General features: G+C 32.0%; 1 long non-coding RNA gene across 1 annotated transcript; it reads right to left on the bottom strand.

Annotated features, from left to right (window-relative positions):
- Positions 1 to 4680: 4680 nt before the first annotated feature.
- On the bottom strand, positions 4681 to 12224 carry LOC124373593. Its single transcript, XR_006923453.1, has 2 exons — positions 11608 to 12224; positions 4681 to 4833 (listed from the first exon to the last, which is right to left on the bottom strand). It is a non-coding gene; the product is annotated as an uncharacterized LOC124373593 (long non-coding RNA).
- Between the last annotated feature and the right edge of the window lie 757 nt (positions 12225 to 12981).

The following is a 12981-nucleotide window of genomic DNA, read 5'->3' as shown; positions in this document are numbered from 1 at the left end:
CTCGAAATTTTCCAGTCAAATGACAGTGATCTCTGCATTTTTTGAATGCATCATAAGCAGAACTCCAATTATCTGGTAAAAACCCTAAAGTTTTTTCAGTGTCTTGATACGATATTTCTTCACAAATGTGGCAAAGATTTGAATTTTGATACGAAATTTCTTCTTCGTCAGTCAATTTCATGGGCTTCATGTTCTTTGAATTATATTTTTTAGCTATGTACTTCGATAATTTATTGAGTTCTTCAAACAATTTTGCAGGAACGTTCGGCAACTCTTCTTCATTTTTTGCTCGATAACATATCGGCTTGTACATACGATTGGTCACATTAGACACTAAATATAGAGTAAAACCATAAGGAATATGCTTCTGAATCTTGGTTGTAGTCGATTTTTGCGGATTGTTTTTGCATGTGGGAATCTTCTCTAATATGCTTTCAAAATCCATATAAATAACGTACGGATGGCTAAATTTCTTTTGATAATTAGTAAATTTAGTTGTTTGACCCGGAAACGGCATAATTGGCTTGCAAACTTCATGTTGCTTACAAATTTCTAAATGATCTGATAAAGCACTATATTTGTAGAAATGGCTTAAACATCTTCGACACAAGAACGTCTTGTGAGCATTTTTTGATATCTGTGAACTCGCTAATCTACTTAAATCTGTTATCAAAACATAATGGGATTTATCATCTTGTTTAACATACAATAAATCAACTTCTAACTTGGCGTCATAAACTTCTGAAATTTGCAACGGTACTATGTGTAGTTTTTCATCAAAAGTATAGACATTTACAGACATTTTCGGATACTTGTACTTTGCTTTGCTGCTTCGTTTTTCAAATAATTGTATATCTTTTAAAGACATAGGATAGTCGAATCCAGAAAATATCTCATCGTTCACGAATTTTTCGTATTGTTTTGCTCTGTCAACATGAGTCTCGGGTTTTTCAATAGCGCATCGGATAGAGTAAATAAAGCAATAATCATCTTTATTTTTGATATTTACACAAGCTTTTTTATCTTTGATTTCCTTTGGTAAATCGATATATGATCCTGCGTTCATAAATTCATGTTTATTAAGGCTCAAAATCAGTTGTTTACAACGTTTTAATGTCCAACCAGAGCCCTTATTTGGATGATTTGTCTGTTCTCGATGTGTTAATTTATTAAATTGCTTAGTAATAAAGTCGTTTACGTCGAAGATTTCGTCTGCTTTTATAGTAAAGTACATTGGACAAGTTTGTGTTTCACCGTTCACTAAAGTTCGTTCGTATTCGCATTCTAAAGATAAATAACCTTTCATATTTTTAACGGTTTCTTGAAATGTTTCTATTAAACTTTTAATCTCTGGCCTCATAATTGATAGATATTTGTAAATTGACATGAAATTTTCGTTTAAATTCGTTAAAATGTATTGCTTGAAAAGACCGTGTATTGAGGATAAAACTTCTACATCAATGATATTTTTAGGTTTTTCGTTAAGAGTTTTGTCAATTTCTTCGATCATTTCAGACTTAGTTTTATCGTTTGTTTCTAAGGACAATTTTTCAGCGATTGATTGAATTTTTTCATCATTAAATAGATTGAGATCTTTTTTATCTTCCTTAAAGTTTTTCTTTAATTCACGCAATTTTTCTATATTGTACATCTTCTCGTGACCATCGATCTGATTCTCCTTAGCCCATTGTCTTAAATAATTCAATTCTTTATTATAAATTTCTTTGTTCTTCAAATGATTTTTCGAATTGTAATGACGAGTATAGTGATGTTCAAAAATGTCTTTTTTTGCAGTACGGGCACTCTATCTTTTTCCGCTCCATATTTAAAGAGCAAAAATTTGTAAACTAAAATTTTGAGAAGTGGTGATTTTTGTGACAACTTGACACAAATCAGCACAATTTCTGGTCAAATGTTTTCAGATTGTTCTATTTAAAGAGCAAAAATTTGTAAAATTAAATTTTGAGAAGTAGTGATTTTTGACACAAATCAGCACAATTTCTGGTCAAATGTTTTCAGATTGTTCTATTTGTTATAGAAAAATCTTTTAACTAAATTTAGTTAAAAGATTTTTCTATAATAAATGGCAGCGCTGTTACAAGAGTTGAATAAGGTTGGTGAACTAAGATTCAAAGAATATAAGAAATTAGTGGAATTGGAAGAAAAAAAGAGATATAGAATCTTGAATTTGGAGAAAATGAAAGATAAATTCGGGTTTACAATAATTGCCGAGTTGGAAGATTGTAAAGTACACTTGCCGAACAGATTTTTGACTGTTTTGGATGAGAAAAAGATTAAAGAATTAAACAAAAATGAAAAATTACACTTGGTTGTTACTGGAAAGAAGACTATTAAAGATAAAGACTGTGTTACAATTAACTTTGTAGAATAAAGATTTTTTATTAAGATTTTTTTGATTTTTTCATTAAAACAGCTTATAAATGTAGAAGCAAACATTGAACAGTAAAACAGCTAAAGATTCGGTTATTTAACATTCGTGCTTTCCTGTTAGATTTTATTAGATTTGTTTATGGTTCAATGGACAGTATTTTACATTGATTTTCTGTCTGTCCCAAAAGTGGTCTAGAACCGGCATATTCATATCTACTTTATATATATATATATTTTTTTTTTGTAACAGCGTAATTTTGAAGTGGGTTTTCAGGAAACTAATAACCTGAAAAGTTTTGTAACAGAAGAATCCAGTATTGGTGTTGCTGACTGGCTTATCTTGGAAAATGTTGTACAACATCAACAGTAAAGCCACCAAGTCTAGAGCCACTAAACTGACTGAAACACACATCAGGCCAAATAGTTTTGTTACAGAAGAATCCAGTATTGGTGTTGCTGACTGGCTTATCTTGAAAATGTTGTACAACATCAACAGTAAAGCCACCTAGACTAGAGCCACTAAACTGACTGAAAAACACATCAGGCCAAATAGTTTTGTAACAGAAGAATCCAGTATTGGTGTTGCTGACTGGCTTATCTTGAAAATGTTGTACAACATCAACAGTAAAGCCACCAAGTCTAGAGCCACTAAACTGACTGAAAAACACATCAGGCCAAATAGTTTTGTAACAGAAGAATCCAGTATTGGTGTTGCTGACTGGCTTATCTTGAAAATGTTGTACAACATCAACAGTAAAGCCACCTAGACTAGAGCCACTAAACTGACTGAAAAACACATCAGGCCAAATATTTTTGTAACAGAAGAATCCAGTATTGGTGTTGCTGACTGGCTTATCTTGAAAATGTTGTACAACATCAACAGTAAAGCCACCTAGACTAGAGCCACTAAACTGACTGAAAAACACATCAGGCCAAATATTTTTGTAACAGAAGAATCCAGTATTGGTGTTGCTGACTGGCTTATCTTGAAAATGTTGTACAACATCAACAGTAAAGCCACCTAGACTAGAGCCACTAAACTGACTGAAAAACACATCAGGCCAAATAGTTTTGAGAAAATGTCCATGAAGTTGGCAACACAAGTGTTAAATCTGTCCGTAAGTGCAGCTATGCGAACTGCAATTGAAACAGGAGAGCTGCCATCATCTGTGCTCGATACAGCAGATGAATAATTTATTCGACGTCATGAATAGAAATAAACTGTTCCACCCTAACCAATACAAATGTGCCATTTCTTGATCAACCAACAACCATCTTCGGACGCCGCTTTTTACTTCGATCAAGGATATTAAATGGGTAAAGTTTCTAAAGATGGTAAATTATGAAAGAAGACACCCTTGTATGAAGAAAATCGAACATTCACTGGTGGCTACTAGACTACTGTAGGAAGATCTCAAAGCAGATGGAGCAAAGTACCTTTTGGCTGGAAGAATAAATCAGGACCCAATTGAAAATGAGTTTCCAGTTGCCAGACAAAAGAGGGTGTATGCAAACGCATTTTGCTATCTTAGATCAATTTCGTATTTGTATATAGTTATATTATTTGCTCCCCGAGTTCACACTTGCTGAAAATACTGCACAGTTTTATATTAGACACTGAACAGCTTATTTTATGAGCTAAGATTATATTACATTTCTTTTTACTCACAATTTAGCCTACAGTGCTGTATAACTTTTATCCTAAAATGTACCATCCTACAGTGAGTTTTTGTAATTGCTAATGACATTTAGTGTCATAGGTTTGGAAGGCCATTAGATTGTTCTGCCAGACAAAATAGTACACTTAAAACCGAATATCAGACATGTAAATAATAGTTATATCACCATCAAATAATTAGATGAAGCGACCGAAACTTCACCACCTCAAGGGTCTGTATATGGTTAGCTGATGCAATTTAAATATATATTTACATGTCTGACGGTTGGTTTTAAGCATGAGCTAAATATAATATGGCCTGACAAATAATTTCATATTTTCACTGTGTTGATGCTCTCCTATTTCGACATCTACCAACATTAGCATGATGATTGTTTCATTTCTTAGTAAATCTCCTTTATCAATATCAAGAAAACCCAAGTAAAATAAAAAGTTAGCTCTCCGCTCCTGGACTATTATATTAAATATCCGAGGACAAGACCGTAGCCAGGAGAAAGTTTTGGGGGAGTCCAGACAACTGATATTTTTTCGTAGTGGGTCCGGACCCTTTGAACCCCCTCGCTGGCTTCGTCCTTGTCCGAGGAATGTAAGGATAATCAATGAAACAATTATTTTAAAACATCAGATTTTACTACATGAGAAGTGCACAGTGTTCATGAAAATATTTTAAAGATAAAAATAGAATACATTATCATTTTTGTGGAACAAAGATTATAATATTATGGAATATCAATGTAACTGAACACTGCTACACGTTACACCACCTGCAACATATACAGATTCATTAATTGCATTAACACATAAGAAAACATTTTTAAGACATAAAGAATATTACAATTTCGATAACTATCAAGATTATAATACATTTGTGGTGGGGACGGTAAGGTGCTGGTTGGTTGTAGTGGCAGTGGCTGGCTGCTACCTGGCACAGCGACCGGTACCGTGCCATGTTCATTTTGTGTGCAAGGTCCAATACAGTTCTTAGTGCCACTGAAAGAAAATGGACATCCAGATTCTTTCCGTCCGTCCATGTGTGTGAATAGAGTGTTTGGGTACCAATGTCGATATTCGGACAAGTGAGAAATGCCGAGAAATACTCTGATATTAGGACATGCTTGTAACTTTTTAAAAATACTAACGTGCAGATATCAGGACAATCCAAATTTTATTTCATATTATTTACGGTTTAATTAAATTAATTGTGTTTATTAGCAGTATATCCACTATATATTGGAAATACTGATTTCCACTGAAATTTTTAGTTATAAATACACTAAAATGTGTCATAAAAACTGTATTATGATTATAAAACCAATAAAAATGTGTGATTGTGTACAGTTTTATCTATAATGTTTAGTGAAACAAAACATTTTTCATCTGGAATTATCTTTCTACTCAAATTTTTAAGTTTTGGTAAATACATTATTTATTATTACTCTTAATTTTCACATTTGTTTTATAAACAATTATATTTACTGTTATATCGTCTATTTATGTACATCGTTTTTAGTCAATAATTTTATTACAAAAAGGAGATACAGGTAAAAATTGAAAATAGTCCACGGCAGCCTGAGTCCGGTATTCTTGAGTAACCCTGGGTAACAGTCACTGGTATTACTCAGGCAAAAAGAAAAATTTAGGTCTGATGCCAAAAGGTTTAAAATAATTTTTGTGAAGGTGTAGCATGTAATGAAAATACTATTGCCTTTCCTTTAGTTCGTTTATGAATATTTAATCCCTTGTCTGTCACACCTATGTTAACATGGGTGACCAGTCGTGGGTTTTGTCTTGAACTGCCATGCTCATCTTGTCTCATTTCCAAACGGCTGCTTCACTAAACGATACCTGGCAGCTGTAAGATCATACACATTGGCCTCTAGTAGTGTTTACTTGAACTACTACAAATCTACAGAAGTGCTGTTTAATTGCTAATACACTCTGACGGTGAACTAAGGAACTAATACAAAAGCAACAATTGTCCGGAGGAGACCATTAATCCTAATATTGGGGTATTTTGTAGCCTCTAAACCTGTTTCCAGCCTCTAAACCCTTAAGTTTGTAGCCTCTAAACCCCCTCAGTTTGTAGAGTTTGTTGCCTCTAAACCCTTCAGTTTGTAGTCTCTAAACCCTTCAGTTTGTTACCTCTAAACCCTTTAGTTTTCTAGCCTCTAAACCTCCATTCATTCGTCAATCCCCTCCAAGTAATTATCCATTTGCTCCATTACACATATACTGAATAGTTTTAGTTAGTAATCCTCTAAAATCTTTTTAGATAATTACATTTGACAATAGTTATAATTTACACGAAACATGTCCATCTTCATATACATAAGACAACTAATGTTACAGCAATAATTACTAGATCACTAATTCTAAAACATTTCTTACATGCTATTTTAGAGCACACGGAAAAAAAAAAACGAAATGACATAAATAACAAGTATCAAAATATCAATAAAAACAATCAATATACAAGATAACAATAAATATTAACGTTAAAATATCTTTTAAATGGTATTTTTTGAAAGCCTTAACGTTATTAAATTGTCACTTAAAATTTCATGTAGAGTGTAGTAAGCCCTGTCTAGTAAGAATCCTCTGATTGTGTTAATAAATTGTTGTGAGATATGTTTATAATAGATTTAGGAAGGATTTTAAAGAAAATATGTTACATGTACAATAGGTATGATCATAACAAAATTGTTTTAATGTAACAAATTTATTAGTCGATTTCAGTATCTCAAGAATGTATAAACAGAGCAAGAAAAGAATTTTCTTCTGATAAAATCTATTCTACAGCTTGATCTAAAACCAGCTTTTGCTATAATATGTATTAATGTTTTTGAATTGAAATCAGGAAACAAACCCCAGACTACAATGCCATATTTTAGAACTGACTGGATGTAAGAATTGTAGGATTACAGATTTCTATAGGGCTGAATGTACTAAAATCTTAAATGACAATCTGCAAATACTTAATTGATTAGTTAAATCAGAGTTACTCAAAGTGTGGTAGTTCTCAGAGCTAGCCTGAAAATTATGGAGAAGAATACATGGTACTCAGAATAATAACATTTTACCAAATCAAGTATGAGTTGGCAATTAAGAGTACATAACCACACTAAAAGCCCATACTTGTATTGGTCAATCACAATTTAGCACAGGCAGGATTAGGCTGCAACTGTGTCCTTGATCAGTATTGTGATGATTATTTATTTAAATTTGGGTTTTTGTGCAAGCGGGTAAAGATATTAAACAAAAACCGCAATGTGTTTTGTGGTACCAACTTCTTTCTAATGAAACATGCTAAGTTGTGTAGGCATTTAATAACAAAAACACTCAAGAGTTTTCGGGTAGGTCAATATAATTTTTTAAAACGAAAAAAATAATGAAATGGAAAAGTCTAAATTAAAATTGAAAAAATTGCAACAGGCACTACAAAATGAAAAGGCCACAATGGCACCATATGCTGTTTCTCTGTAGATTAAGTCGGAAAAGCCTTATAATGTAGGAGCCTTATAACATTATCCTGCTGCCAAAATTATGTGCAGCATAATGTTAGGTGAGGCTGCGGTCAAAGGAATAAAAGTAGATTTCAATATCAAACAACTCAGTGAAGAGAAGGGTTGACAATATGTCAGAAATGTTACGTGCCCCAATTAGCTTCATCTGTAGGATATTAGCTACTGATGGAGCAGGAGCTACAGTGGGTCATGGAACTGCATTAATAGCCCAGGTGATGCAAGTAGCGTCAATCGTCAAGTGGACACACTGTTAAAATACATAGAGAAGTGCTGGAAGTGAAAAATCTGTCAACTGAGCTTAAAACTATTTGACAAACTCATAAAAGTTGTCAACTTCAAAGTCACGGCCCTTAAACCCTCGCAATTTTCTCCCAGCTATGTCAAGAAATGGGAAGTGAGCAGCATGAACTCTTGTTTAAACACACATAGGTTCACTGACTTTCTCGAGGAAAGGTTCTCACACATTTTTTTAAAACTAGCTGATGAATTAAGAATATTTTAAAAAAATAAAAAACACGTAAAGTTAATAAAAAGATCACGGCTTTCGTGTTTCTGCAAAAATGCGTACTTGGGCAAATTTATTTCCACATTTAAACTGTTTAAATGTTTTTTTAAAAATGTTTTTAACTTGATGTTTATAAGAACCTGATAATAAAATATTCGTAGTAGAAAACAAAATCGAAGCAATGATTGATAAACTGAAGCTGTGGGCCCATCTAGATGACACAAATTTTTACACATCACTGACTGTTACAACAGTTTCTAACCAAATCCGAAGAAAGTCTACCTGTTGAGGTTCAAAACATGATTTTCGAACATATGACCGACTTAGCAAGTATATTCCTGCACCTGTGCAAACAATTGCAGGATAATACACCCTTTCAAACAACAAGATGTTACCAGCCTTACGGACCCTCTGAAAATTAACAATATCAATTGGTAGATTTATCTCGCAGAAGGGCTTGGGATATACTCTTCAAAAAAGAAGATAATTTGTGTCATTTTGGTTTCTTACCCGTTGGAAATCACAGATTTTAGTAAATAAAGCCCTGAATCATCTTGTCCCTTTTTATACTACATGTTTGTGCGAACAAACATTTTCTCTGCGCTTTGTAACATAAAAAGTTTACCCAGCAGGGGTCACTTCTGGCTGGTTTATACCTTCCAGTTGAACCTACACTGGGCACATCAAAAACTGATTTGTCACTTAAATCTGGGCAACCTTTTGGATATCCAGGAAGCGGAACATCACTGGGAAGCAATGTCAAGATTCTGGGGTGCAAGGGTAATTCAATAGGTCTAGTCTACTATGGGAAATGACTGTTGGGTGTTGTTGGGGTTTTCATCAAAGGTTCTTACTAGCCTAGACATAAGGGAGTGCCACCTCCTGCCTGCTTTGACTGGAGAGGCTGGTTCGGAGCTGACTTCCCCTTCTTCCGAGAAAACATGACTTGAGATTAGTGCCCTGAATTCTTCCTCATGTATCTTGACAGGAAGCGACCCCTACATCCGTCAAGAATATCCTGTCACTCTGGATATGAGATCTGAATTGTTATTTCTGAATTTAAATTGGTAAAAAGAACAGTGTTGAACTTTTAATTTGAACTAAATTTTATGACTGTGAAAGTATGCAAGTGTGTACTTATCAATGATATATTTTCGTGCTAAGTATATTCATATAAAAAAATGAATATATACTATTTTCAAAAATATTTTATACTTAATCAAATTAAAAAACAAATAGAACTATTTATGTGTGTATTATTGTATGGACAAAACTAAGAATAACTAGCATAATTGAGTTTTATATAGGTTGGGGTCCTGGAAGAATGTAGGTTTTTAGGTGGGGTCTGTAATACGCTTGGCTTTGAGAACTTCTGAGTTAAATAAATCAATGTGGCCTTTCCATTTAAAATTCTAACTGGATTTAAAGGACAATTTCAAGAACTTAATTTATTAGTTAAATAATTACTGTGGTTTTTCTATGTAAAATTCCAACTGGATTTGAATGACAATTTTCAAGAACTTAATTTATTAGTTAAATAATCAATGTGGCCTTTCCATTTAATTTAAAATTTTCTGTAATTAGATCATATGTATGATCAGCATGAAATGAAAACTGTTTTTGCAATATAACTAAGGCCTAGGTAGATTATTTACATATATTGTAATGTGATTTCATTCCAATCAGTTAAGTATTTAAATAATTGGGTACAACTGTTGTTTTTAGCCTATTTATTAAAAATGATTTAATAAGTGATAAAACTTTGATTTCTCATAGTATAAATATTTGTCTATGTATTAAGTTAGGAAATTAGTTATGAATTTTCACTATTATTTTTGTGGAACTCCATGGAGCAGTTGTATGGAAAACATCTTACAGTATTCCAAAAAAATTATTATACATTTAATTTGATCAGTTTTTGCAAACTGAACACATATCACTCAAATGTTTGGTTTTATCTGTAGATAAGGTCTCAAAAGAGCCAATGCAGTTTTTGTCACATCGCGCATGCGTATGTGTGCACACGCGTACACACACACACACACTTGGTTAAAGTTAATAAAAACATATGACTATTTCTTATGTACAGTATGAAAAATATTTGCCCTTCAAAAACAAGTGTCACTGGAAAAACATAAAGTTTCAACAAACTAATATTTTTAAACTATCATTAATAATATTCTAAAAACACTTAAGATTGGTAAGTAGAGTAAGTATTAAATTTGATATTACACAAGTATTTGTTTAAATGCCACCAAATATAGCATCAGCGATAAATGTGTTAAAATTATGTCTAACTCTTAAAACACCTGAATTTACTCAACCAAAATTCAATTCAATACATCTAAACTCTCTTTCTTCTTTAATCTGAAAATATTTTACCTTTTAAAAAATATTGTAAGTTGTAGTTTTTAGAAAATAAAACTAAATACTCAATATTTTTTAAAGCATTGAAATTTTCTATAATGTACATTAGTAGAATATCCAAAAAGATTATTTTCCCCCTTCTCTGAAAGTAGAATGTTTTTGTGAAGTCATAATTTGTGTTGAAGGAGGCAAAAGTACAAAAATATAGTTCATCTAATACAACATATAAACGATTTTAATTTTTTGAAACACAATATTTTACTTTTTTTAATAGGGTACCCAAACCAAATTAATGTTCATTTCCACTTAAATCTGAAATTGCACTAAGATTTTGGTAGTCTAAATTTTGAACAAGGCCAAAAAATACACACATATCAAAGAGTTTTCTATGTTATTGATATAAATTTATACTATAATGATATATAACATTTAAAATGTATTTATTTAATTGGATATCACATTCCTTTAGTTTTGAGTGTTGTGACTATTAAAGACTTAAAATTCGATTATGGCCAATATTTAACATAGGTATTGTACTTGAATTAGGAATGAAATTGTAGAATTTTTCCTTCTAAATCTGAATTTACTAATAACTTTTGAAAAATACAAGTTGTGTTTTTCCAGAGCAGAGATTTTTGAAGAAGTAGCATACAGGTACATATTTAATGTTTAGTGTTACTGTATAATACAATACAGTATAAACTTATAAGTATTTTTTGTTAAATCACAAAGGGGTTTGAGTAATATATAATAAACACAATAGTATATTTGTTCCTATAGTTGATTATTTTGTCAAACTAAAAATTATGATTATCCAGTTTTCTGCTCAAAAAATATTTATATATTATAATCTTGGATATAACAAATGGTGGGAACTATAGATGTTTTAAAACAATCAATAATCTTAACCTATTAACAAATCTCTGTACACAGAATCTCACAAAAACAATTTAATTAACTGTAGTTTGTGTTATTTTGACATCTTGTTTTATAATGCAATTGAAATTCAAATGATGAACAATGAACATTTTTATAACTAACATTCATGTGAAATATACTGTTAGCCTCTGGAAGTATATCTTGTACATTAACTAAAATAAATTAAATTTACCATACATTGAATCAGAAATAAATCGACTTACCTCTACTTCTTCATGGCGTCTCTCTGCAAATGCGCAAATGTTGTGCCCTTTTGGACGTCCCCAACATGTTCCTGGGCCTTTGCAGCAAGGCCGCCCTTATCAGGTCCTTTTCTGCCCAAATCCCATGACCTCTCTTCCTCCGGGGACCTTTCCTATCGTTTCTCCTGCCTTGTCAATTGCTTGATGGGCCTCTTTCCTGGATACGTTATCCATAGCGATTGTTAGTTCAGCACTAGTTCGATAATGTACACACAACGAAGGAGTGAGTGGTTGGCGGAGATTTCAGTACAGCTTATATGCAGAGCTTATCGTGTGTACCAACATAACCTCCACAAATAGTTTTTGCTGCACTTTTAATGTAATTTATATGACGACGGTGTCATCGTTTATTTATGTTAATCAAATAAAGACAAGTTATAAAATACTACGTAATACTAAATCCACCATTTTTTTATAGTTTTGAATGAAGACTAATTTGCTATTGATTAGTTAAATGTCGTCATTCTAATATTCCGTCGTATTGAGATTGGCAACACTTACAGCCATTCTGTACATTTTATGGTGAACGTAACCGTGATCGCGGTGGGGATTCACAATCTTAATCATGGGATTCACAGATTATATAATTAATCTCAAATATTAGATCTCAATGGGCAGTATTAGCTGATTTATTCGTAGAAGAACGCATTTATCGATATCGTAACTACTTTATTGAATTACTAATATACAGTAGGTTATGGATATACAATCACTGCCATTCATATAATTACAAAGTGCCACAAGTTATTTTAAAACGAATACTCTTGTGAACTATAGAAGATGAGTAAAAAACATAAACTTATAAAACATAAATACTTTATAATTTTAGACTGGAGATTTTGATTGCCTGTTAAATGTTATTATAAGTTTACTATTCGGACCTAAAAATCCGCAATTAAGAAACAGTTATTGGGATAAATGGGCTATAATATTCAATAGTACATATTTAGAAGAAAAATATTGTATTAGTATAGTATTATTCAGAAGTTATTAAAATGGCAACATTACCTAAAGATACTTAACAAATCCTAAGAGCGTGTATTAAGGTGGTTTTAGTTTTTGTTAATACTGTTTTTAAGAAACAATATATAGTAATATAAATATAACTTAAACTAAAAAAAAAACTATAAACCACTCACATTGCGTTTTTTACGTGTATCGAGTACATAGTTATTAATCATCTTTGGCTTGAGAAATAAGTGTGATTAAACCTGAGGGACAAGCAGTTGGATGAATACAGCATATAAAAATATAATATCCTATTAAACTAAAAAGTAAATTAAAGTTTTATGACGTCTCTACGTTTTTCTAAACAAATACACAACATTCAAATGT

The sequence above is a fragment of the Homalodisca vitripennis genome, unplaced genomic scaffold (assembly GCF_021130785.1).
Source record: "Homalodisca vitripennis isolate AUS2020 unplaced genomic scaffold, UT_GWSS_2.1 ScUCBcl_5936;HRSCAF=12913, whole genome shotgun sequence".
Lineage (NCBI taxonomy): Eukaryota > Metazoa > Arthropoda > Insecta > Hemiptera > Cicadellidae > Homalodisca > Homalodisca vitripennis.
This window is presented reverse-complemented; position numbering and strand designations above follow the sequence as displayed.